Genomic DNA, 27,494 nt, shown 5'->3' with positions numbered 1-27,494 from the left:
GTTTGAGAAGAACAGGTGATAAAGAATTTTGACTAGCTGGTCTAAATTGTAATCACTCAGAGGTGATTTTATTCTCTAAAAATAAATGGCACACGGGCTCAAGGTGCACCAGCTTCAGTAGTTGTGGCACGCAGGCTCAGTAGTTGTGGCCCACTGGGTTAGTTGCTCCGTTGCACGTGGGATCTTCCCAGACTAGGGATCGAACCCGTGTCCCCTGAATTGGCAGGCGCAGTCTTAACCACTGCATCACCAGGGAAGTCCCAGAATCGCCGTCTCCCTTTTAATACACCTTAAGCCCAAAGAATCCATGGAAGATTGTTACAGATAATAAGAGAATAAAATATTGTAAGGACTATAACAGAAGCATATAGTACACTGTTCATATAGACACATCCCAAGCAGTTACAAAGTATATTATAAAGGAGGCTGCAGTTTGCAAAGAATAACATAAATTATACCCACAAACTCCCAATATTTCCTGAATCGTTGCAATCTGAAACCCTATTGTAGGAAGCAGAACATTCCACGAGACATTCTACAAATGAAGGACTCTAAACCCTGTGGGTGGATAAGGAATTCTGGAAGGAAGGTGTCCTCACTCAAGGAGTGCATGATCCTATACTTTTATCACATCAGATCCCTGTACAATTCCCATTGATCTCGGTCCAGGCATTCCCAGTCCTCTTGAGAGAAATCTATGGGCACATCCTGGGATGTCAGCAGTCCCTGAAATTAAAAGTACACATGACATTTGGCCACGGGAAGAGTTCATAATGTGACGCAAGAAGAAAAGAGCAAATTAAGAGAACTGGTTTTAATTTAGAAGAGTGTCTTCAATCATCCACTAATATATATATATATATATATATATATATATATATATATATATATACACATATATATTTTTTTTCACAAAGTAACTTTCTCTATTTCTAACTACAAAAAAGAGTATGTCATGTGATCCATAAAACCAGTATAGAGACTATAGTCATCTGGAAAAGAAATGATAAAATGGTGGTTTCAACACGGACATATGCATTTTTGAGTGTTTTATTTATATCAAACTGGATAAAATGTGCGTATTTCTCAGACAGAAAAGACATGTCGAGGTAGAAATGTACCTTTCAACTATTCATGGGTCCACAAGTACACTGGAGAGAGTGTAAAATTGCAGATTGTGATACCGTAGGGCCGGTGGGCCTGAGTTCTATTTTTTTAACGAGCTCATTTTTAACTAGTGATGCCACAGTCTCTGATTCATTAACGACAATTGTGAATAGCAGAGACATAATAAGGAAAGGTAAACATTCATGGTTAACTTCTAACTTCAAGTGTGTTATGGATTTCCCACGTTTAATAGGATAGTAAGCACAGCAGCAACCACCATTTGTGAACATTCACTGTAGACCGTGTGTATCTTTCTGACTTTTTGTGTAGGATTGCAGGAAAAAGGCCTGCGCTGCGGCCACAGTGGGCGGGGCCCTCAGGCCGGGCCGCCCCTCCAGGACCCCCGACGGGGCCCTGAGCTCCTGGCGGCTCCTCCCCCGGCGCCCCGCCCCCTCCCAGGAGGCCTCGGGGCAGAACGGCCCCACCCACTGCGTCCAGAACGGAGCCCGCGTTTCCTCAGAGCTGGAGTTCCCGGCTCGGGGTCTCTTCCGTCCGCCGTCACGGAGCTGCCCTGGAGCCCGAGGGGAGGGCGGCCTCACTGACGCTGCCGGCTGCGGAGGGGCCCCGGCGGCCGAAGCTGCGACAGTCGTGGGGACGGCGGGCCGGGTAAGTGGGTCTGGTGCCCGGGCGGCCGCGCAAGAGCAGCTTCTGAGGGGAAGGGTTTCGCGGCCACCCGCCACTGCTGTGCAGAACGAGCGGCCTCGGGGTCTGGTCCCGGGGAACTTCGGCCCCTCCTCTCGGCCCTGCCCTCGGCCTGGCTCGCGGGGCCCGGGGGGCGTGGGGAGAGGGCGGCTGAACGTCCTGAGGGGACACGGGGCGAGGGAGGCGCAGGGTCCGGCCGCAGCGTCAGCGACCCTCCTCCCGACGGCGGGGAAAGCGGCCGAAAGTTCCTCCCGAGGCTCCCAGGCCTCTTGTTCAGCCGAGGCCCTGTGCGCCCCTTCCTCCCTGAGCTAAAGCACCCGGGGGGGGGGGAGGGGACGGGGCGGGGGGCTGGCGCAGTTGATGGGGGACGTGAAAAGGTGATTGTCAGCTAAGGAGAACCTGCTCTCCCAGGTTCTACAGGAATGCAGGGCTTTCCTTATGCGAAGATGCCGGAGTCAGGCTCACTAATTCCTTCCTTTGATATGCACCTCAGCTCTCTGGGGCCTGCATCCTGTATTTGCATATCCTGAGTTCCTCAGCCTGCCCGCTCACATTGGAGAGGATGACTGTGGCATCTTTTGTTTACTGAGGTGGCAAGAAATATTCCATTTCTCACAGGCTTGAGGGGCAGACAGTGAAGAAGCGTCGGAGAGTCTCACTTGGCATGTACTTTGGTTTACATATAGATAATAGTTATACTTACTTAACTGTGCTAATAGAGGCTCTGGAGTACAATCAACTTGTACTACTGCCCTCTATGTATTAATTTCATCAATATCATAAGATAAATGCCTGTAGAATTGACTTAATCCAGTTAAATAGCATAATGATTTTTAAAGGAAACATAATAGAAATATAACAACAAAACCTTTACCACTACAGGCTGGGTCTGGAACAAGGTAAATAAATGTTCCATTGTTAAAATATTGAAAGAGTATTCAATAGAAATATCAAGAAAAATGACAAATAATAAGGGCAGCAGAATGTTGAAATGTTCTATCTTTATCATTAAAGTGGCAGAAAATCATTTATGAGCAGGCACTGGGGCAGAAGATGCCTGATTTTATATCTTTGTCATATTTGTGCAGTTGTTTCAACAAGTAACTTAAAGACACAATGGAAAAGCCAGGAGGTTTGTGCCTGAGATCATGTTGATGTGAAACCCGGGATGGCCGCCTTGTGCCAGGTGAGTTAAGTTTACCTCGCAGGTAGACCCCAGAGCTCCTGAGAAACAAGGGCTGGATTTTTTCTTCTGCGATGAATAGGAGCTGTTGAGTCCAGTTCATTGAGCAAGGAGTAGGTCTTGTCTATTACATATTTGGTTTTTGGAACGGTATCTGTGCTAATTTCAAACTCTTGTTTTATGAAAACCCCCCCTCACCTTTCCCCTGAAGCAGGCATAAGTGTGTTTCCTAAAAGCGTGACTCTGTTCTGTTTTAATTCAGTTCTTTGTAGCCATGTTTACATTCCCTCTATAAGTGATATGTTTTGATAAATTTCTTTTTCTGTGTGACCTTTTTCACTTTGAATTATCGTACCTAAATCCACTCATTATGCTGCTACTAGCCTTATGACATTGATTTCATGGCTGAGTGATATTCCATTGTACATAAGTTTCACAACTTCTGTATCCATTTTTCTCTTTCCTGGGATATGGAACGGGTACCGAAGTCGAGGTTCTTGTAAACAGAGCAGCCCTAAGCTTTGGGGTGCCTGTGTCTTGTTGATTTTTAGTCTTCCCAAGATATACGCCCATGAGTGGAAGTGCCCTATGCTCTGTAGCTCTGTTGTTTAGATGTTTTAGGAAACACCATACACTTTTGTAGAGTGTCTGCGGCAATTTTCATCCCGCCCGTCAGCATAACAAGGTTTCCTGTTCTCCATGGCCTGTCCTGCATTTGTGGTTTTTTACACTTTTTTCAGATGGCCGTTTTGACCGGGGGGAAGTGAGACTTCTTTGTAGTGCTGATTTGCTCTCCCAGCTTGCTTGGTTGGCCAAAACGTGTGTATGCTTTTTTACCTGAATATATTCAGGAAGGAACACATACTCCCTTTTTGGCCAACTGCATCATTGTCCAAGTTCTGCCGCTTTTCATGTGCTTTCAAGGAAACTCCAATCTACCTCTTGAAATCTGTTTCCTGCAATTCTGCCTTGCTTTCAAATCCTCTTCGTTGCCTTAACTCAATGTATTTTTGGATGGTAGTTGTCATTTATCACTGTGCAGGTTTGTGAGTTGCAGTGCCCCTGAGCTCCATGTTTCAACTGCCCTTTTTGTGAGCTGGCCCAGAAAACCACAGCATCGCCTCAGGCCCTATCCTGGTTTCGGGGCGTCAGGCTGAGCCTTTGGTGAATTCTTCTTCGTGATGGGAAATGAGAGTAACATGTGCCCGACCAAACACCTCCAGCGAGTCTCTCATTGGTTCCCCCTTTTCCCGTTCATCCTCGGCACATATTGCAAACTGTTCGAAACAGGAGGTTAAAGGTGCCGATTCTCCAAGTGGGGAGATTGTTAGTAAAGCGGCTGGAATGGTGAACCCGAGCACCAGGAGATGAAAAATGAGGTGCGCTGTCGAAACCTTTCATGATCACACGGTGTATCATCCTCTGGGCTTCCCATGCAGCTTTTAGCTGTAGGGAGGTTGCGTTGCACCTGGAGAGTTGGGACCCATGGAATGGGTAGCACACAGTATTACTTTAAAGGGTCTGCATTTGCTCACTCAACCTCACCAATCCTCTCAGTCCCAAGAGTGTCCAACCTTATGTCTCATCCTGCTGTGTGTCTAGGTGTGTTCAATCCGTGTTGCATCATAGCCCCTGGGCAAAAGTTATAAGGGTTTTTATGTCTGTCACTGTCTTTTTCTACTATTGTTATATTGGTTACAGCTGATTTTCAACGCTGTTTGTTGCTGTTCTACATCCACTTGATTCACGTAGAAACAGACATCAATAAATTCTTTTTCAGATTCTTAACAGTCGTATAGAATTTTTTCTGGTGACTTGAGTGTGCTGAGTGCAGTTCTTTGAGGTTCTGTGTAGGCCTCGTCTATTATCAATTTGGTATTTGGAACGGTATCTTTGCTAATTTCAACCTCCTGGATAATGCCTCACCCCTCCCCACCTTTCCCCTTTGGCAGCCTTATGTGTGTTTTCTACATATTTGACTATGTTTCTGTTTTGTAATTTGTTTCATGTGTAGCCATTGTTGATTCTACCTTTAAGTTATATCTTACGATATGTGTCTTTTTCTTTCTGACTTATGTTACCTAGAATGATCTTACATAACTCCTCCTGAGTTGATGCAACTGGCCTTATTTCATTGATTTCCTGGCTGAGTTATATTCCACTCTACATATGTACCACATCTCTTTTATCCATTTTTTCCTTCCAGGTATATTTAGGTTTTATCCAAGTCGAGGCTCTTTTAAACAGAGAGGCGGTAAACGTTGGGGTGCCTGTATCCTGACGATTTTTGTTTTTCCCAAGATATTCGCCCATGAGTGCAAGTGCCCTATGCTCTGTAGCTCATCTGTTTAGATGTTTTAGTAAACACAGTACACTTCTTCAGTGTGCCCGTTGGCAATTTACATTTCCACTATCAGCCTCACAGGGCTCCCTTCACTCCTCGCCCTGTCCTGCATTTCTGGTGTTTACACTTTATGAGGATGGCTCTTCTGACTGATGCGAAGTGTGATACTTTTTGTAGTATTGATTTGCAATGCCCACTGTTTGGTTGGCTAAAAAGGGTGTATGCCCTTTTCTTTAATATATTCAGGAAAAAAGCATACGCCCTTTTTGGCTAACTGCACCGTTGGCGATGTTCAGCCCCGTTTTTGTGCTTTCATGATGAGTCCTTTTTACCTCTTCAAATCCCTTTCCTGCCATTCTCCCTTGTTTACAATTCCTTTTCGGTGACTTCCCTCAAGACATTTTTCAATGATAGATATTTTCAACTCTGCAGTTTCGTGAATTTTAGTGATCCTGAGTTCCATTTTTCAACTTGTGTTTTTTGGAACTGGCCACAAAATAGTGGGATTTCCTCAAACCGTATTCTTTTTCCATGGGCAATCTTAGCCTTTGGTCATTTCGTCTTCCTGATTGGAAATGAGAGTGACATGTGCCTGTCCGAACACCTAGGACTTTTCTCTCATTGTTTCTCATCCTTCCGCTTCATCCTCTGGACAAATTCCAAACTGTGCGCAACAGGAGGTTGAAGGTGCTGACATCCCCAAGTGGGGAGATTGTTAGGAAAGACGCTGGAGGGGTGAACCCGACTCCCTGGAGATGAGGAGATGAGATGCCTTTTCCAAACTCTTCCCGATCAAATGGTGTACCACCTTCTGGGTGTCAGAGTCATGTTTTAGCTGTAGGAAGGGTCCCGTGCATGGTAAGAGAACACCAGGGATGTTTCCAAATCAGTGTCTCCCTGAACCCTAAACTGGGGAATTTTACGCTATGGCTACACGTATGTTCATTAAGGGCCTTGGGCAGTAGGCAGAGTCCGAACTTAAGATGATTAAAGTCTTCAGGGTCAGAAGCGCTGACCATCGGCCTCCCTTAGGGTCCATTGTATCTGTCATTGATAGATGATGTCAATAAAAATATCTATTCGTTTTCAGATTATTTCCGCTTCTAGGTTATTACAAAATATTGAGTGTAGTTCCCTGTGCTGTACAGTAGTTCTGTGTTGATGATCTATTTATACATAGCAGTGTGTACGTGTTAATCCCAAACTGTTCATTTATCCCTCCCTGCACCTTTCCCCTTTGGTAATAATAAATTATAAGATTTTATGCTTCTCAGAAATGGGGGAGCTGAAAGAGAGGTATCATTTTCAATGGAAAAGCATTCAAAACTATATTGAAGCTTCAGTCAAGATTATTCGATGTACATCCTTGGAAAGAAATCACTTCATTTCTCCAATGTTGACCTGACAAATAAGACAATCCCCTTCACTGAACTTGCCTATACTAAAGTGATGGAAATATCAAATGGAAGTGTTGGAAACATCTTATTTTACCCGAGCCTTATACACGGCTCTAGGTTAATTACAGTTTGGCTCACACATCTGTTCATTGAAGTTACAATGTTCTCAATTTCTGTCACTGATCCTGCAGAGTGGGCCCCAACAAGGGTCCCCTGCCCCGTGTCATTGGAGCCAAGAGAACGAGACTGAGTTTGGTTCAGAAGCAAAGGAAACTTTAGATTCTGATCAGAGAACGGGGAGAGGTGAGAGCGTGCGCTCCCCCGAGGGCTGTGGGCGGGGCTGCTGTGTGGGGATCCCGGCAGCGTCAGCGGGACAGAAGGGGCGGAGTCTCGAGGGCCGGGTTGGCTGGAGCTCAGGCTCCATGTCGCGGAGTCTGCATGGGGCCCCGCGAGCTGAGGTGTCGGCCCAGCCATTTTGCACCAGGAAATAGGTTCTGAAGTGCCGGGTGTGGGACCTCTGCATGTGGAAACCTAGGAGCAAGTGAAATTAGACAAAGCACAAAGGAATCAACGTTAGACTTTACTTTATTGCCCGGATTCTATTTTTATCTCCCAGGATTTTTTCATGGGCTCTGCCGGTGACAAACCCCTCCTCTGCCTTTTGTCCCATTCCTCATTGTTGGGACGCTGAGGGTGCAGACCCCGCTTCTGTAACTGCTTCGTGCTGAGTCGGGAGGCCTCATACCCGCGGGGAGGGGCAGAACTTCTCCCCAGCAGCCTCCAGGTGAGGTTGACTGTCCCCAGGGCTCTTCCCTCACTGCTCGTCCGCCTGAGCCCCAGCATTTGAAGTGTTATAGATTCTAATGACCTTTAAGGGTGCAGGAAAGAGATGCGCAGAGACGCTGGGGGGGCCGGTTTTACCCCGCCCACATTTGTTCGGCCACCTTAGGCAGACGGTTTCTGCCAGCCTAGATGCTCTGACCAGTAGTCTGCGCTTTCTTCAATTAGGCCCCTGAATTAACGTACAAACAGCACCAGGTGTCAGAGCCCTGCCTGCTCAACTCCCACACAGTCCAGGGCCGGTGGTGATCCAGACCCATGACGGCCACTGAGTCAACGGCCTTTTCAAGTAGCCAGGAGTGCAGCCGGTCTCATCGGCCGCCGCCGTCACCGCGGTGTCTGTAGGCGTTTCTATGGTGACAGCGTTATTTAGGGTTCCCCCGCCAAGCTTATGAGCTCCGCTCTGGGTGCAGTAAGTCCTGCAAGCAGTAGTCTGCTCTTTTGGGGCACGCTCTTGTTGTTTTCTGAGAGAAGATCCATGTCAAGTGATGGTCACACGGGTCATCATGGGGACCCGTTGCCCCCAGTTGTCCCTCTGGAGGTTGGAGTTGGAGGGCTTCCTCACTCGAGGTCAGTGTGCCCACGGAGCGATGCCTGCAACTTCAGGGCATGGTGGGTGGTTAGGATCACCGTGTGCGGTCCTTTCCCCTTAGGAGGGAGTTGGCCTTGCGGGCTGCGGATTCCAGGTTTTTAGATACCCCCAGTATCTTGGCTGGATGGGGCGGCGGGCCAAGCCCTTGGTGACCGTACTTTCTCCTACCTGGAGGGCATTCTTGCATTGTTCCATTTCAAGAGGTCCCAGTTTTTGCACTAATACTCCAAGGGCGATTCACTTTCTACCCAGAATGTAAAGGTCAAAGGGTTTAGCTAAATTAGGGAGGTCCAGGGCAAGGGTCTGAATTAACTGCTCTTTCCATTCTTGAAAGACCGCTTCTGGATTCTATTCGAACAGATCATCATCTTTTCCTTTCAATGTTTCCTATAGAGGCCCAGCTATTAGACTGTAGTTAGGGATCCAGATGCAGCAAACCCCGACCTCCCTAGGAACCCTTAAGCTGTCTTCTAGGTTTAGAAGGGGTAAGGCTGCAAATGACTTCTTCCCTTTCCTGGGATGGGCTTCTCTGACCTTCTGTGAGAATGAAGCCCAGGCAGGTCACCTTAGTCTGTGATATTTGAGCCTTTGTCTTGGACACCTTCTATCCTTTATTGGCTAGGTAGTTCAGAGGCCTCCTTAGTAGGGCTGGGGATCAGAATGTCGTCTGCATATTGAAGGAGGGTTCCCTTCTCCAGAGGTAGATCTTTGAGGTTTTAGTTAAGTTTCCCCAAAGGTGGTGCGGGAAGTTTTGAACCCTTGGGGGAGGACGGCCCAGCAGTACTGTCTTCCTTGTATGTTGAGTCCTGCCAGTCACAAGCCAAAATTTCTGTGACCTCTGGGACTAATGGAATACAGAAGAAAGCATCATGTACGTCTCATACAGAATACTATGTCCTGGGGGATGGTACAATGACCAGCAGGGTGTAGGAATTAGGAACTATTGGATGCATATCCTCAGTGGCTTCACTGACTGTCCCGACATCTTTACCAGTTCCCCAGTAGCCCACGGGGCTCTCGTGGTCAGGCCCCTCGCAGGATATACAGCTCACCTGGGCAGGTACCCAGCAGCCCACGGGGCTCTCGTGGTCAGGCCCCTCCCAGGATATGGAGCTCACCTGTGCAGCTACCCAGCAGCCCACGGGGCTCTCGTGGTCAGGCCCCTCCTTGGATACGGAACACCCTTGTGCAGGTACCACGGCAGGGCTGGGCACACAGGAACCGTGCGCATAGCCCTCATTGCAGAGCACCCCCATCTCACCTGTCCCTCAGAGCTGACACAGAGCACCTCAGAGCAGGACTTGAACTAACAAACAGCAGCTCCGACAGGTCTGTGACCCTGGGCTTCACTCTGTGTGGCCTCCCTCCTCCTGGTCTTCCAGAGACTTCCACTGCAGCCGGGGCACCAGGTCTCTGTCTCCACCCACCACCCCTCCTCTCCCTGACTCCTGGGTTCCTCTTATTAGGAGAGGGTCTTCTTGAAGTTGTCTCCCACTCATGGGCCAGATAAAATGGTTAGAAAACAAGCCAGGGCTGCAGCCCCTTGTCTATCCTGACCCTCAGGACCTACACGTGTTCCTTGGAACTGACCGGTGCAGCAAGGTCCATTTTATGCAACTGTGAGCCCCTGAGGGGCGAGGAGTGGCTGACCTGGGCAGTCTGACCCGGCCGGCCAGTCCTCCCCAGGTGTGCCTGGGCTGAGGTCAATATAAACACCGCTCCAGGCAGCAAGAGCCCCTGCAGCTGTGCCTGACGCCATATTCTCTGCCCCATCGGCAGTCTCGGGGCTGGGCTGGTGGGAGGGAGTAGGGCCCACGGCTCTGTGCGTGGCCCGGTGCGAGTGGGGCTCTGGTGGACTTTCTGCAGGAGTTGCCGCGCTGCCACCTGCTAAAGAAGAGGATGTGTCACCCATACCTGCCGCTGGAATTTCTCCCCGGGCAGAGGTGAGGACGGAGAAAAGCGGTGGGCGCCGGGACAGGAGGGGTACATTGGGCAGGGAGATGGAAAGCTTCCAGAAGAGCGCCCGGGGCCAGGACCATGCTGGCTGGCCTGCAGGCCCCAAGTCGGCCTCCGTGCTGGTGTGGCTCCATGGCCCTTCCTCTAGGCTTTCAAGTCCTTGCACACATTCAGGTGTTTTAGCTGGGAAGGGTGGGAACAGTTCAGCAGCAGCTGGCCTGGGGGTCAGCTCATGTTTACTCAGGGACGCCTTGACATGGTCCCCCAGCTTTGCAATGAGGACGTTCCTTGCGGGGGGGCTGCTGGCTGCATGAGAGATGATTCCCCACCTCTGACCAACTTCAGAATTGTTTACCACTGGAGCAAGGGTTTTCCTGATAGGGTTTTCCTCTGTGTAACTAGTGGGTTCTTAATTGGCAGCGTGAACGGTGATATCAGAGGTCCCGAATCAGGATGGAAATACTTATCCCCAACTTGTACAGGCAGGCATAAAAACCTGGGGAGGCCGTGTGCAGCCGGCACCCTTAGGGATTGGCTTCCGACTGACCCCTCAACGTTCTGGTGTCCAGCCACTGCTTTAGAATTTCTGGGGCCCAGTGCTGACTCTAAGGGTTCTGTAACCCAGCCTCTGTTGGTCTTTAATGAGACCCGCACTTCCAGGGTCCCACAGAGCAGGGTCCGTGTGACTGTTCTGTGGCTTCTGTAACAAGTGACCACAAGCTGGGTGGTTTAAAACAACAGGAATTCATCCTCCCCCAGTCCTGGAGACCAGACATCTGAGATCAAGGTGTTCCAGGATGGACGTCCCTCCAGAGGCTCCAGGATAGGGCTCTTCCTGCCTTTTCCAGCTTTGGGGGGCTCCAGGCATCCCCAGGCTTGCGGCTGCAGCCCTCCTGTCTCTGCCTTCACGTGGCTTCTCCTCTATGTTTGTGTTTCTCCTCTTTTGTCTCATAAGGACTCTCTCAATTGGATTGGGGGCCACGCTAACCCCAGATGGCCTCACCTTGAGACCCTTAACTACATATACAAAGACGCTTTTCCCAGATATGGTCCGGTTCCTGTGTTCTGGGGGGAACATATTTTGGGACCAGCATTCAACCCATTACCTGTGTATAAAATAACCCTAATTTTAGGAGATTACCAAGGTCCCGTATAGATAGCAGCCAGCAGCCATGTGGGTGGGGGTCTGGGGAGAATGAGGACCCTGGAATCACCTGGAAAGGATGAAGTCCTGGCTGCATTAGGTGAGCTCTTCCACCACGGGGCCCGTGGAAACAGCCACTCCACTCTGTCCGTGGAAAGGGACCCAGTGCCGAGTCCAGAAATGGTGATATTGCAAAGCTGGCTCTTCTGGGATGTCATCATCAGTAGCATCATGTAACCAGTAACTACGGGCTTGGAGGAGTCACCCTGTGGCACGTGATGACAGCACTGTCACTTTAGGCTCATCAAGCTTAGAATAGGAATGTTTGAAGGAGAAGAGTTTGGGAGATTGCGAAGCTTGGTTGTTAAGGAAACTGAGCAGGTTTGTCAAGGTTGTCAAGGAAACTTCTCGTTTAAACTGAAGGCAGGGCTGGGAGAGCTGAAATCCAGGGATCTTTTAAAGGGGCTGCTCTGAAACACCATCACCTGAGAGGGGGTCTCAGCGTGAGCTGGTGTTTGAGAAACGTGTGATGAGATGAAGCCTGACTTTCTGTGACAGCTGGGGAGGGGTTTGTAAAGCAACTTAGCGTTTAAGGCCAAGTTTGTTGCTGGAACATAGTGTCTCCCAAGACTGGGCTGAAGCTCAAGATGTCTCTGTCCCCTTCCTGTGAGAGTCCAGGGCAGGTGGGTGTCAGTTCCCAGGCTCTGCCCCCACTTTGTTTCTCCTCCCTGCTTCCAGGTGAGTGTTTCAACCAGCGGGGTGGGGTGACCACAGGGACATCGTGCCCTCCGTCCTAGGATGCAGGCTGGCCAAGGCCCTCACCACCTCCACCCCTTCCCCTTGGTAACACGAGATACTGTGCCCCAGCTGTAAGGGGTGGGAAGGCTGGGATGTGCAGGGTAGCTGTGCACAGGAAAAAGGGAAATGGGTTCTGATGGGCAGCTGTGCGGCTCTGTTGTGAGGGTCGCCCAGACACTAGCGCACAGATTCTGGGTTCTGTGAAGCTTCGATGCTCTGTGGTTCTGGAAATCCTATAGGAGATGGTCCACAGCAGGTGAAGCTAATGCTCGCAGTGGAGGTGGTGAAGCCAAAGGTCTGCAGTTCAGACTAAAGGTGCCGATGTACATGCAGGACAAAACCATCTCAGGTGAATGGACTTCAGGCACGTTTAACATGAATGCAGTCGTGTTAATGCCTAGCATCTTCTATCTTGTGCCTCCTCAGGGACCCCCTCCTCAGTGCCTGGGGCTCCTGTAACTCACGTACAAGGGGATGGAGAGCGGGGTCTGTCCAGTCTGAGCCCTGAGTTACCCTGTGAGTCTGCTCGGGACCACCGTAACAAATACCACAGACTGCGCAGCTTGAATAACAGGCCTATCTCCCAGTCCTGGATGCTGTCGGAGATCAAGGTGTCTGCACGCTGGCTTCTCCTGAGGCCTCGCTCCTTGGTGCTTAGACAGCCACCTTCTCCCCAGGTCCTCACATTGGTCTCCCCCTGTGCCTATCTGTGTCCTAATCTCTTCTTTTTTTTTTTTTTTTTTTTTTTTTTTTTCGGTATGCGGGCCTCTCACTGTTGTGGCCTCTCCCGTTGCGGAGCACAGGCTCCGGACGCACAGGCTCAGCGGCCATGGCTCACGGGCTTAGTTGCTCCGCGGCATGTGGGATCTTCCCGGACCAGGGCACGAACCCGTGTCTCCTGCATCGGCAGGCAGATTCTCAACCACTGCGCCACCAGGGAAGCCCCCCTAATCTCTTCTTGTAGGACATCAATCCTATTGGATTAGGATCCACCCTAGTGACGTCATTTTTACTTTGATCATCTCTTTAAAAATCCCATCTCCAAATACAGACACATCCTGGGGTCCTGGGGGTTAGACATTCAGCATGTGGATTTGGGGAGACATGACTGAGCCTATAGCATCCTCCTTAGGAACCAAGTGTGCCTCGGTCCTTCCTTCCCTCAAGTCATACGAGGTGAGCTAATGGCTCAAGGAGAGGCCACTCGTGCAGAGTTTGTGTCCCAGCTGGGGAACCCTTCTCTGCTCTCTTTGATCAGGCAGTGGCAGTGCCAGCCCCCTCCTGAGGTGAGCAGTTCTGGGGTTTCCTGCCGTGTCACCTGGCCTGCTGAGGTGCTCAGTGTCTGGGAACCCAGGAGTCAGCAGCCTAGTGGGGCTGCCGGGGACTCTCAGGGCCTTGGCAGATACCCTAGCGAAAGTGGGGAAACTTTGGGGGATTACAGGAGGGAGAGAGTCACAGTCTCGTTTATGCTTCAGAAAGACCACGTTGGGGTGGGATGTGAGACGCACCGTGGGGCAGGGAGGTTTGTCAGGTCTGATGGAGGAACCAGGCACAAGATCGGGCTTGGGCCACGGCTGTGGGCGTAGAGGGGAATTAGTGTGGGAACTGGCCACAGGCTGTTGTCGAAATATCGGTTTCCCTGTGCACCGAGGCCGAACAGAAATACGGAGACAGGGGTTTTGGAGGAAGAGACAGATGGCTTTATTTTTCTGCCAGGCAGCAGGGAAGACACAGCTGGCTAGCACCTCAAGAACTGGGCACCCCTCTTTGAGAATCAGGGAAGATTTTATATGTGGGGCTTCTGCAGTCCAGGGTAGAGGATAAGGATCAAAGTAGTGAAGGTCTTGCATTCCTCCTTTCCTTTGCATTATTTCAAAACAGTCATCGCTGGCATCAGGTCGCCGGTAATTGGGGTCCAGCAGACTGGTAATTGCGTCCGTTTGCCTCTGGTTTATTGGCCAGTGACCTTGTTTCTGAAATGAAAAACTAGGGGGTGATTTGTTATGAGGAGCGTATAGAATCTAAGTGCGTTACATAATAAGGTTAGGGAGTGAGAAGCAGGGGCTGTAACACACACAGTGAGGGGTGATGGGTGCCGAAGGTAAATTCCATAGTGTCGGAGTGAGGTTAGCTTTGTAGAATACAAATCTAGTTACTACAAATGAATGACAAAGTGAAACAAGGAGTGATGAGCTCTTTCAGGCCAGGTTACGTTTCTTCTCTAGTCTTTTCGCTGTCCCCTTGTTCTCAGGGCAGGGAAACTTCGTTTCTGTTTTTGCTGCAACAAGACTGTGGAGGAGGAGCTGACAGTCACTGGGGCACAAGGCGAGTGGGAGCCTGGGAGGCCCCAGTGTTACCGAACCGAACGTGGGTCCGCTCGCCCGAGGGCAGCAGAGCCAGTCTACTGACACCGGGGGTGGTGGAGGAAGGTGCAGCCTAAATTGTCAAAGTGCGGATACAAGGAGGCCAGGTGGCCTGTGCTCTAAAACCCCGAGCTCCCTGAAGGATTTCAGCAAAGCAATTTTCAAGGCCAAGTGAAGGAGGGGGGTCGCAGGGTATGTGATCAGCTGGTGCACAATTCTCTGATTGATGGTGAGGTAACAGGCGGTTAACGTTATAAATTCTTAAGCACCAGGAGCTCCGGGGTTACCTGTTCCTGATCATCAAGTAGTTAATTTCTTCCACTTGGTGGTGGAGGAAGCATGCATCGGGCACTGTTATCCAGGTACTTCAGAGGGGAGCTACAGCAGAGGGTGTGGGGGAGGGCTCTGTCCTGCGAAGGCCCCACAGGGTCCTGCTCGGTTACACCTGGTGCCTGGGCTCAGCAACCTGGGAAGGTGGGGCTGCTCCTGGGTGTGGGGAGCTGCAGGATCCCAGTCCTCTGAAACCCTGCTAAGCCCCCAAGGTGAGATGGGTGTGCAGTGACTGGACGGAGGCTTCTGGCCTGGGAGAGGGGTCCGGGCTGGAAATGTCACTGGAATCATGGCAGGGAGGGAGAGGAAAGGCAAAGTGGGGGCAGATGGGTCACAGCAGACTAATGCAGGTGACTGCGGTCTTGTTGGAAGCAACTCAGAGCCAGAAAGGAGTGGCCGTCAGGGGCTCAGCTCCATTCTCTTGTTCCTTTGTAAAACCACTGTGTCAGAGTTTGAGACGCCGCCAGGAGACGTCTGGGCCCAGTGCTGCCATGGCTTCATCAAAGGGCCCAGGGGGAACACAGAACCACTGCAGGCCCCGCCCATGTCCTCCCTGGGAATGAGTCCCATCGGGGCTCCTGGGCTCACAGACTTCAGGGCACCTCTGTCCTCAGGACTGGTCTTCCTCCTTCCTCTCACCTGCTGGTCAGAGGCCCAGGAACCCCCAACCTGGCTCCACCCCCAGGGCCTGGATTCAGAGGCCCAGGAGCCCCCAACTTGGCTCCACCCCCAGAGCCTGGATTCAGTGTCCCAGGAATCCCCAAACTGTCTCCACCCAGGGCCTAGATTCTGGGACAGCTTAGGGGTAAGCAAGACCCTCACGCTCCTTTATTTGCTTAGGGGTGAGAATGTCTTAACCGCTGCAGTTGACTGATTACGGAGTGCTGAGTGTTTCCAGCAGGTGTGGATGGAAAGATGGGGTGCGAAGTTCCTATGTCTGCAGGGTCTTCCCGGCGTGAAGATCTGTGTGTTCCCCCCGGCCAGTCGGCATCCTCCCAGGAAGCCCAGATCCAGGATTACGAGGGCAGAGGCTCTCCCCTTGCGTACCTGTAACTTCGCACTCCCACAGCAAGGAGCCTGGCTCCCACCATCTGCCATTTATCTATGCATTGCTCCTTTCCACATTACATGTGCAGAGGTTTCAGAATTGTTAGCTACTACACCCTGGAAAGAACTTCATAAAACAAAGCCCACTGTATATATACGGGCCATTTTGCCTTTAGCCTACAGATTCCATTCACTTCCAAAGGTAACTTAAGTCAGCAGCTTTTACCCCATCCCCTACAGTGAGTTGTTTCCATATATTTCTAATACAGTTAGATTCTGTCACATGACGTATTCCATCGTGCAACATCCTACACCCTAAATAACTAAATTTGAGTAGATTATGATTGGCCCCTTGGGCTACACACATCTATGGGCTTAGACAAATGCATAGTGACAGGTATCCATCCTAGAGTATCACATGGACTACTTCAAACCCCCCACCCCATGATCTGCTTATCATCTATGTAGCTTTGCCTTTCCCGGGATGTCATCAATGGGGTCATAATGTGTGCAGCCTGCTCAGGCTGGATTTTTCACTTAGCAGTACACGCTGAAGGTTTATCCATGTCTTTCCATAGGTGGATGGTGCATTCCTTTCTGCTGAGTAGTATTCCACTGCATGTGTATGGGAGGAAAAACAATTTTCCCTCTACTTTTCTAGGTTCTTGGTTGAGGCCCCCCCCCCGCCCCTGTAATAAAAGACAGATTACCAGGAGAAAAGCAGAAGTTTAATAACATGTATACCTTCTGAATAGAGGGGGGATACCACGGAAAACTGAGTCACTCCCCAAACCATCCCCTTCAATACGGTCTTCAGCTAAAAACAGAAAAGATGCTGGGGAAGGGGGGAAGGCCAGTTATGGAAGGTTATCATGCAAAGCACAGTAAACAAGGGTATGGCTGTGTGCACATTTAAGTCAGGACTTCCCCATTGAAAAGAGTTACTTAAGATTTAATTATCCTTCTATGTTTGGTGCAAAGAGGGACATACCCTTATAAATGGAGATTTCTCTATTGTAAATGCCCTTCATAAAACGGCAATCTCAGTTTTCTGAGATTTTTTTAAAAAATAAATTTATTATTTTATTTTTGGCTTCATTGGGTCTTCGTTGCTGCGTGCAGTCTTTTCTCTGGGTGTTGGCGAGCAGGGGCTTCTCATTGTGGTGGCTTTTCTTGTCACGGAGCACAGGCTCTAGGCATGCAGGCTTCAGTAGTTGTGGCACACGGGCTCAGTAGTTGTGGCTCGCGGGCTCTAGAGCACAGGCTCAGTAGTTGTGGCGCACAGGCTTAGTTGCTCTGCGGCATGTGGGATCTTCCCGGACCGGGCCTCGAACCTGTGTCCCCTGAATCGGCAGGTGGACTCTTACTCACTGAGCCACCAGGGAAGCCCTATTCTTTTTAAAGCAGACCAATAACCCTTATGCCAGAGAGACATATTTTGAGGTGGCATATTCTACTCGCCTTGACATGGATGTATCCCAATTTGCTTATGCATTCATCTTTTGAAGGATATCCTGATTTCAAGTTTTTAGCCATTATGGAAGTGCTGCTGTGCATAATTGCATCCTTGTTTGCATTTGGACATAGATTTTCAAAGCAGTTGCCTAAATACTGGAAGTATGATTGTTGGATCCCAACGTGAGACTTGTTTAGCTTTGGAAAAAACTGCCAAATTGTCTTACAAAGTGGCTGCACAGGCATCCCCCCAGCTATGAGGGAGAGTTCCTTTTGTTCCTCACCCTCTAGCAATTGGTATTGTCATATTTTTGGAGCTTAGCAGTCCCAATTGGTGTGCTATGGTGTCTCATGATTTTAATTTGTAGTTCCCTAATGGTATATGATGTTGAGCTTTTTTCTGTATGACTTTTACTATCTGTAACTTTTTTGGCAGGATGTCTGTTCAGATCACGCTGTTCATGTTCATGCTGGGAGGAGCCCTGTCTCCTCGGGACCTGCTGGGGCTTTGGCTTCAGGAACACGCGGGGCTGAGTCCACGCTGATGGCCTGGCTTCGGTACAACCCGGGGTCAAGTCCACACTAACGGAAACCGGGTCTCCTCAGGACCCGCCGAGGCTTCAGCTCTGGGACACTGGGGGGTCCAGTTCAGGCTGACATGAGCCTGATCTCCTCAGGACCTGCTAGGAGGTGATGCCGCTGAGGGAGAAGGTGAGGAAAAGTGGGGAGAAGGTTCCTGTGCAGGGCTGACCGCTGTGGGTGTCTGTCTCCAGAGGACCCAGGAGAGGAAGGGCTTGATGTGGAAAACTGGGTTTTTGGCCCATTTTGTGTGGGGTGTAGACAGTTGAATGTTGTTCTTTGGCGTGTAGTGTCTGGTTTTCCCAGCACCGTTTATTGAGGGGCCTGTCCTTTCCCTGGTGTATGTTCTTGGCTCCTTTCTTGTGAATTAACTGATCACATACCTGTAGGTTGATTCCTGGGCTCTCTGCTCTATTCCTCTGGTCTGTGTGCCTGTTTTTCTGCCAATGCCACAATTTTGGGGGACTAGCTTCATAATGAAGTGTGAAGTCAGGGAACGAGATGCCTCCACACATTCCCCTGCCTCAGGGTCGCTTTGGTTCTTCTGGGTCCTTTGTGGTTCCACACACAACCTAAGATGGTTCGTCCTGTTTCTATGGAAAATGTCATTGGACTTTTGGTAAGGATTGCGTTGAATGTGTACATTAACAGGATCTTAGCTGGAGAAACTGTCAGGGCATGACTTAAGAGCAGCATCAGGGCCTTTGTTGGGTCAACATTATGGTCTCAGTGAAAGATATGATCAGAACCTGAGTTACTAAGAACATCAAGGCTTCATTTAGGAAAAGCTTCAGGGCCTGAGTTAGGCACAGCCTCAGGACTTCATTTAAGGACACTGACAGGGCTTTCTTTGGGACAGAGTCAGGAACGTGCATAGAAATGTGGCAGGAAATTATCTCAGGAGAGTGTCCAGATTTTAGTTATTGATTTCAACAGGTCCCATGTTAGGGACAGATTCCAGGCCTTAGTGAGAGCGAGTGTGAAGGACTTATTTAGGGTTAGTCAGGGCTTAGTTAGGGAGACTATTAGGGTTTCAGTTAGGATAAGATGCAGGATATTAGCTTGGGACAGAGTCAGGTTGCGGGCCAGGGAGAGCGTCACGAAATGACCCAGGAGAAGCGTGAAGACCTTCGTTATTGAGAGCCTCAGGGCCGTAGTCAGGACCAGCGTGAGGGCCTAAATCAGGACCACTGCCAGGGCTTCCTATACAGACACCATCAGAGCATAAGGAAGGTACAACCAAAGGGCCTAAGTGAGGCTTATCTTTAGGGCCTGAGTTCGGGACACTGTCAGGGCATGACTTAGGAGCAGCAGAAGGTCCTCTGTGGGATCAGCGTCAGGTTCTTCATTAAAGACATTATCAGGGCCTCTGTTAGGGAGAGCCTCAGGGCCTCATTTATGGACAGCATCAAGGCTAACTTTGGGTCAGTTTCAGGACCTTGGTAAGACCTGGGTCAAGATATTAACTCAGGATAGTATCAGGACTCTAGATATTGGCGGCACTAGTGCCTTAGTTAGACACAGTGTCAGGGCCTGAGTTAGGAGTAGCATTATAGCCTTTGTTAGGTATAGTGTCAGGGACTGAGCTAGGAGGAGCCTCCAGGCCTAAGTTTGGGACAGATTCACAGCCTCGGGACTAATTTCAGGGCGTTATTTAGGGACAGCATCAGGGATTTAGTTAGCATAACAGGAGGAATTCCTACAAGCACCCTTTAAGCCAACACACGCAGATGCAGAAGTAAACCATGCACGCTGGTATAAAGGAATATTCCACAGAAGTTGAGTACATTTTGTTTAAGGTGCGTAAGAGTTTAAACATTATTTTTTTCAGAAAACTGTATTCAGAAGATGAAGGAATTTCATCCTAAAGAATCTCTTTAGCTAAATTTAACATTAGCAAATGAGAAGTTTACGTTCAGGTCTAGGGCTAGTGTCAGGTAATGACCTAGGTTTGGAATCAAGCCCTTAGTTACGTAGAGAATCAGGGCCTAATTTAGGACCTGTGCCAGGGCTTCGGGTAGGGACAGTGTCAGAGCCTGATATAGGGAGAATGTGAGAGCCTGAGTGAGGCCTAGCGTCAGGCACCTAGATGCAGACACTGTCAGGGCATGACTTAGGAGCAGCATCAGGGCGTTTGTGGAGTCAGCATTCAGATCATAGTGAAAGACATGAGCAGGGCTTGAGTGAGTCACAGAATCAAGGCCTGGGTTAAGGAAAGCTTCAGGGCCTGAGTTAGGCACAGCCTCACGTCTTCAGTTAAGGAGAGCGACAGGGCTCTCTTTGGGACAGTGTCAGAACCTTGGATAGAAATGTGTCAGCATATTAGCTCAGGATAGTGTCCGGATTTTAGTTATTGATTGCAGCAGGACCCATGTTAGGGACAGATTCCAGGCCTTAGTGAGAGATAGTGTCAAGACCTTAGTTACTGAGAGCATCAGGGCCTTCTTTAGAAGCAATGTTAGGGCTTCATGTAAAAATCGCATCCCGGACTGGCTTGGGGTGAGCGACAGGGCCTGAGTGAGGCCTAGCGTCATTCCTGTAGGTGGGGACACTGTCAGGGCGTGACACAGGAGCAGCATCAGTGCCATTGTTGGATCAGCATTATGGTCTTCGTTAAAGACATGAGCAGGCCTTCTGTTAGGGACAGCGTCACGGCTTACTTAGCGATATTTTCAGGACCTTAGTAAGAGATGGAATAGTAAATTAGCTGAGGATAGTGTGAGGACTTTAGATATTGATGGCATCAGGGCCTTAGTTAGGGACAGTGTCAGGCTGTGAGTTAGGCCTAACATCCAGGCCTTAGTTAGGGACAGTGTCACGGCATGGGGAACCAATTCAGGTCCTGACATGGGCACAGCATAAGGGCTTCAGTTAGCATAAGAGGCAGGACATTAGCTAGGGACAGGGTTAGGGTAAAGTCTAGGGATTGTGTCAGCAAATGACCTCGGGATAGTGTCAAGACCTTAGTTACTGAGAACCTGAGGGCCTTATTTAGGACCAGCATCAGGGCCGGAATTGGGCAAGAAACAGGGCCTGAGTGAGGCCCAGCTTCAGGCTCCTAGCTGGAGACAGTGTCAGGGCATGACGTCGAAGCAGCATCAGGGCCTTTGTTGGGTCAGCATTCGGGTCATAGTTAAAGATATGAGCAGGGCCTGAGTGAGTCAGAGAATCGAGGCCTCCGTTAGGGAAAGCTTCAGGGTCTGAGTTAGGCACAGCCTCTCGTCTTCATTTAAGGACAGCGACAGGCCTTTCTTTGGGACTGTGTCAGGTCCGTGGATAGAAATGTGTCAGGATATTAGCTCAGGATAGTGTCGGGATTTTCATTATTGACTGCAGCAGGGCCCATGTCAGGGACAGATTCTGGGCCTTAATGAGAGATAAGGTGAAAGTCTTAGTTAGGATCCGTGAGCGCCTTAGTTAGGGAGAGTATTAGGGTTTCAATTAGGATAAGATGCAGGACATTAGCTTGGGACAGACTCATGATCCGAGCCAGGGATAGTGTCAGCCAATGACCTGGGTTGGTGTCAAGACCTTAGTTACTTAGAGAATCGGGGCCTAATTTAGGACCTGTGTCAGGGCTTCGGGTAGGGACAGCATCAGAGCCTGACTTAGGGTGAACGTCTAGGCCTGAGGGAGCCCTAGTGTCAGCCCACTAGCTGGAGATTCAGTCAGGGCATGACGTAGGAACAGCATCAGGGCCTTTGCTGGGTCAGCATTCGGGTCATAGTGAAAGACATGAGCAGGGCCTGTGTTAGTCACAGAATCAAGGCCTCAGTTAGGGAAAGTTTCAGGGCCTGAGTTAGGCACAGCCTCAGGTCTTCACTTAAGGACTGCAACAGGCTTTCTTTTGGAAAGTATCAGGACAGTGGATAGAAAGGAGTCAGGGTAATAGCTCAGGACAGTGTCCGGATTTTAGTTATTGATTGCAGCAGGGACCATTAGGGATAGATTCTGGGTGTTGGTGACAGATAGTGTGAAGGCCTTTGTTAGGTTTAGTCGGGGCTTAGTTAGGGAGAGTACTAGGGTTTCATTTAGGATAAGATGCAGGACATTAGCTTGGGACAGAGTCAGGTTCCGGGCCAGGGATAGCGTCGTGAAATGACCCAGGAAAAGCGTGAAGACCTCTGTTATTGAGAGCCTCAGGGCCTTACTTAGGACCAGCGTGAGGGCCTAAATCAGGACCACTGCCAGGGCCTCCTATACAGACAGCGTCAGAGCATAAGGAAGGTACAGCCAAAGGGCCTAAGTGAGGCTTATGTTTAGGGCCTGAGTTCGGGACACTGTCAGGGCATGACTTAGGAGCAGCAGAAGGGCCTCTGTGGGATCAGTGTCAGGTTCTTCATTAAAGACATTATCAGGGTCTCTGTTAGGGAGAGCCTCAGGGCCTCATTTTCAGACAGCATCAAGGCTTACTTTGGGTCAGTTTCAGGACCTTGGTAAGACCTGGGTCAGGATATTAACTCAGGATAGTATCAGGATATTAGATATTGGCGGCAGCTGGGCTTTAGTTAGAAACAGTGTCAGGGCCTGAGTTAGGACTAGCATTATAGCCTTTGTTAGGTATAGTCAGGGCCTTTTCTAGGGACAATGTCAGGTTCCGGGCCTTAGTGAGAAGTCGTGTCAAGGCCTTAGGCAGGATTATTCAGGGCCCTAGTTACGGAGAGTGTTAGGGTTTCATTTAGGATAAGATGCAGGACATGAGCTTGGGACAGAGTCAGGTTCCGGGCCAGGGATAGTGTCAGGAAACGACCAAGAGAAAGCGTTAAAACCTTAGTTATTGAGAGCATCGGGGCCTGACTTAGGACCAGAGTCAGGCCCTAAATCACGACCACTGCCCTGGCTTCATATAAGGACAGCATCAGAGCTTAAGTAAGGTACAGCCCAAGTGCCTAAGTGAGGCCTATCTTTAGGATCTGAGTTAGGGAAAGTGTCAGGGCATGACTTAGGAGCAGCAGAAGGGCCTCTGTGGGATCAGCCTGAGGGTCTTCATTAAAGACATTATCAGGGCCTCTGTTAGGGAGAGCCTCAGGGCCTCATTTATGGACAGCATCAAGGCTTACTTTGGGTCAGTTTCAGGACCTTGGTAAGACCTGGGTCAGGATATTAACTCAGGATAGTATCAGGATTTTAGATATTGGCGGCAGCTGGGCTGTAGTTAGAAACAGTGTCAGGGTCTGAGTTAGGACTAGCATTATAGCCTTTGTTAGGTATAGTGTCAGGGACTGAGCTAGGAGTTGTGTGAGGGCCTTTGCTAGGGACAGTGTCAGGTTCTGAGCTAGGATGAGCCTCCAGGCCTCAGTTTGGGACAGGTTCACAGTCTGGAGACTAATTTCAGGACGTTATTTAGGGACAGCATCAGGGATTTAGTTAGCATAACAGTATGCATTCCTACAAGCACCCTTTAAGCCAACACACGCAGATGCAGAAGGATACCATACACGCTGGTATAAAGGAATATTCCACAGAAGTTGAGTTCATTTTGTTTAAGGTCAGTAAGAGTTTAAACATTATTTTTTTCAGAAAACTCTATTCAGAAGATGAAAGAATTTCATCCTAAAGAATCTCTTTAGATAAATTTGACATTAGCAACAGACAAGGTTACATTCAGGTCTAGGGCTAGTGTCAGGTAATGACCTAGGTTTGGAATCAAGCCCTTAGGTACTTAGAGAATCAGGGCCTAATTGAAGACCTGTGCCAGGGCTTCGGGTAGGGACAGCGTCAGAGCCTGATATAGGGAGAAGGTGAGGGCCTGAGTGAGGCCCCTAGATGCAGACACTGTCAGGGCATGACTTAGGAGCAGCATTCAGGGCGTTTGTGGAGTCAGCATTCGGGTCATAGTGAAAGACAGGAGCAGGGCCTGAGTGAGTCAGAGAATCGAGGCCTCAGTTAGGGAAATCTTGAGGTCCTGAGTTAGGCACAGCCTCTCGTCTTCAGTTAAGGACAGCGACAGGCCTTTCTTTGGGACTGTGTCTGGTGGGTGGATAGAAATGTGTCAGGATATTAGCTCAGGATAGTGTCCGGATTTTCATTATTGACTGCAGAAGGTCCCATGTTAGGGACAGATTCTGGGCCTTAGTGAGAGATAGGGTGAAAGTCTTAGTTAGGATCAGTGAGCGACTTAGTTAGGGAGAGTATTAGGGTTTCAATTAGGATAAGATGCAGGACATTAGCTTGGGACAGAGTCACGATCCGAGCCAGGGATAGTGTCAGCCAATGACCTGGGTTGGTGTCAAGACCTTAGTTACTTAGAGAATCAGGGCCTAATTTAGGACCTGTGTCAGGGTTTCGGGTAGGGAAAGCGTCAGAGCCTGACTTAGGGAGAACATCTAGGCCTCTGTGCGGCCTAGTGTCAGCCCACTAGCTGGAGACACAGGGCATGACGTAGGAACAGCATCAGGGCCTTTGTTGGGTCAGCATTCGGGTCATAGCGAAAGAAATGAGCAGGGCCTGTGTTAGTCACAGAATCAAGGCCTCAGTTAGGGAAAGTTTCAGGGCCTGAGTTAGGCACAGCCTCAGGTCTTCACCTAAGGACGGCAACAGGCTTTCTTTTGGAAAGTATCAGGACAGTGGATAGAAAGGAGTCAGGGTAATAGCTCAGGACAGTGTCCGGATTTTAGTTATTGATTGCAGCAGGGACCATTAGGGATATATTCTGGGTGTTGGTGAGAGATACTGTGAAGGCCTTTGTTAGGTTTAATCAGGGCTTAGTTAGGGATACTATTAGGGTTTCATTTAGGATAAGATGCAGGACATGAGCTTGGGACAGAGTCAGGTTCCGGGCCAGGGATAGCGTCGCGAAATGACCCAGGAAAAGCGTGAATACCTTCGTTATTGAGAGCATCAAGGCCTTACTTAGGACCAGCGTCAGGGCCTAAATCAGGACCACTGCCAGGTCTTCCTATACAGACAGCGTCAGAGCATAAGGAAGGTACAGCCAAAGGGCCTAAGTGAGGCTTATCTTTAGGGCCTGAGTTCGGGACACTGTCAGGGCATGACTTAGGAGCAGCAGAAGGGCCTCTGTGGGATCAGTGTCAGGTTCTTCATTAAAGACATTATCAGGGTCTCTGTTAGGGAGAGCCTCAGGGCCTCATTTATGGACAGCATCAAGGCTTACTTTTAGTCAGTTTCAGGACCTTGGTAAGACCTGGGTCAGGATATTAACTCAGGATAATATCAGGATTTTAGATATTGGCGGCAGCTGGGCTTTAGTTCGAAACAGTGTCAGGGCCTGAGTTAGGACTAGCATTATAGCCTTTGTTAGGTATAGTCAGGGCCTTTTCTAGGGACAATGTCAGGTTCCGGGCCTTAGTGAGAAGTCGTGTCAAGGCCTTAGGCAGGATTATTCAGGGCCCTAGTTACGGAGAGTGTTAGGGTTTCATTTAGGATAAGATGCAGGACATGAGCTTGGGACAGAGTCAGGTTCCGGGCCAGGGATAGTGTCAGGAAACGACCAAGAGAAAGCGTTAAAACCTTAGTTATTGAGAGCATCGGGGCCTGACTTAGGACCAGAGTCAGGCCCTAAATCACGACCACTGCCCTGGCTTCATATAAGGACAGCATCAGAGCCTAAGTAAGGTACAGCCCAAGTGCCTAAGTGAGGCCTATCTTTAGGATCTGAGTTAGGGAAAGTGTCAGGGCATGACTTAGGAGCAGCAGAAGGGCCTCTGTGGGATCAGCCTGAGGGTCTTCATTAAAGACATTATCAGGGCCTCTGTTAGGGAGAGCCTCAGGACCTCATTTTCGGACAGCATCAAGGCTTACTTTGGGTCAGTTTCAGGTCCTTGGTAAGACCTGGGTCAGGATATTAACTCAGGATAGTATCAGGACTTTAGATATTGGCGGCAGTAGGGCCTTAGTTAGAGTCAGTGTCAGGGTCTGAGTTAGGAATATCATTATGGCCTTTGTCAGGTATAGTGTCAGGGAGTGAGCTAGGAGTAGTGTCAGGGTCCGAGTTACGTGTAATGTCAGGGTCTTCGTTAGGGACAGTGTCAGCGCCTGGGTTAGCACGAGTCTCCAGGCCGTAGTTAGGGAGCGGTTCACAGCATCGGAAGTAATTTCAGCGCCTTATTTATGTTCAGCATCAGGGAGGATTTAGTTAGCATAAGAGGAGCCATTCCTGCAAGAACCCTGAAGGCCAACACACAAGAATGTAAAAGTGAACCATGCACGCTGCTATGAAGGAATATTCCACAGCAGTTGAGTACACTTTGTTTAAGGTTAACAAGAGTTTAAAAATTATTGTTTTAAGAAACCAATATTCATATGATGAAAGAATTTTCATCGTAAAGAATCTCTTTCCCTAAACTTGACATTAGCTAAAGTCAGGATTAGATTAAGGTCTAGGGGTAGTGTCAGTTAATGACCTGGATTTGGTGTCAAGACCTTAGTTACTTAGAGAATCAAGGCCTAAAATTTAGGACCTGCGTCAAGATTTTCGGTAGGGACAGATTCAGACCTGACTTATGGAGAACGTCAAGGCCTGAGTGAGGCCTAGCGTCAGCCCCCTAGCTGCAGACACAGTCAGGGTACGACTTAGGAGCAGCATAAACACCTTGGTTGGATCAGCGAAAGGTCATAGTGAAAGACATGAGCAGGCCTTGAGTGAGTCACAGAATCAAGGCCTCACTTAGGGAAAGCTTCAGGGCCTGAGTTAGGCACAGCATCATGTCTTCATTTAATTACACCGACCGGTTTGGGACAGTGTCAGGATCCTGCATAGAAATGTGTCAGGAAATTACCTCAGGACAGTTTCCGGATTTTAGTTATTGATTGCAACAGGTCCCATGTTAGGGACAGATTCTGGGCTTTAGTGAGAGATAGTATCAAGGCCTTTGTTCGGATTAGTCAGGGCTTAGTTAGGGAGAGTATTAGGGTTTCATTTAGGATAAGATGCAGGACATGAGCTTGGGACAGAGTCAGGTTCCAGGCCAGGGATAGCGTCACGAAATGACCCAGGAATATCGTGAAGACCTTCTTTATTGAGAGCCTCAGGGCCTTACTTCGGACCAGCGTGAGGGCCTAAATCAGGACCACTGCCAGGGCTTCCTATACAGACAGCGTCAGAGCATAAGGAAGGTACAGCCACAGGGCCTAAGTGAGGCTTATCTTTAGGGCCTGAGTTCGGGACACTGTCAGGGCATGACTTAGGAGCAGCAGAAGGGCCTCTGTGGGATCAGCGTGAGGGTCTTCACTAAAGACATTATCAGGGCCTCTGTTAGGGAGAGCCTCAGGGCCTCATTTTCAGACAGCATCAAGGCTTACTTTGGGTCAGTTTCAGGACCTTGGTAAGACCTGGGTCAGGATATTAACTCAGGATAGCATCAGGACTTTAGATATTGGCGGCAGTAGGGCCTTAATTAGAGTCAGTGTCAGGGTCTGAGTTAGGAATATCATTATGGGCTTTGTTAGTTACAGTGTCAGGGACTGAGCTAGGAGTAGTGTCAGGGTCCGAGTTACGTGTAATGTCAGGGTCTTGGTTGGGACAGTGTCAGGGCCTGGTTTAGCACGAGTCTCCAGGCCGTAGTTAGGGACAGGTTCAGAGCATCGGGAGTAATTTCAGCGCCTTATTTATGTTCAGCATCAGGGATGATTTAGTTAGCATAAGAGGAGCCATTCCTGCAAGAACCCTGAAGGCCAACACACAAGAATGTAAAAGTG

This window comes from Kogia breviceps, chromosome 3 (genome assembly GCF_026419965.1).
Source record: "Kogia breviceps isolate mKogBre1 chromosome 3, mKogBre1 haplotype 1, whole genome shotgun sequence".
In the NCBI taxonomy this organism is placed as follows: Eukaryota; Metazoa; Chordata; class Mammalia; order Artiodactyla; family Physeteridae; genus Kogia; species Kogia breviceps.
This window is presented reverse-complemented; position numbering follows the sequence as displayed.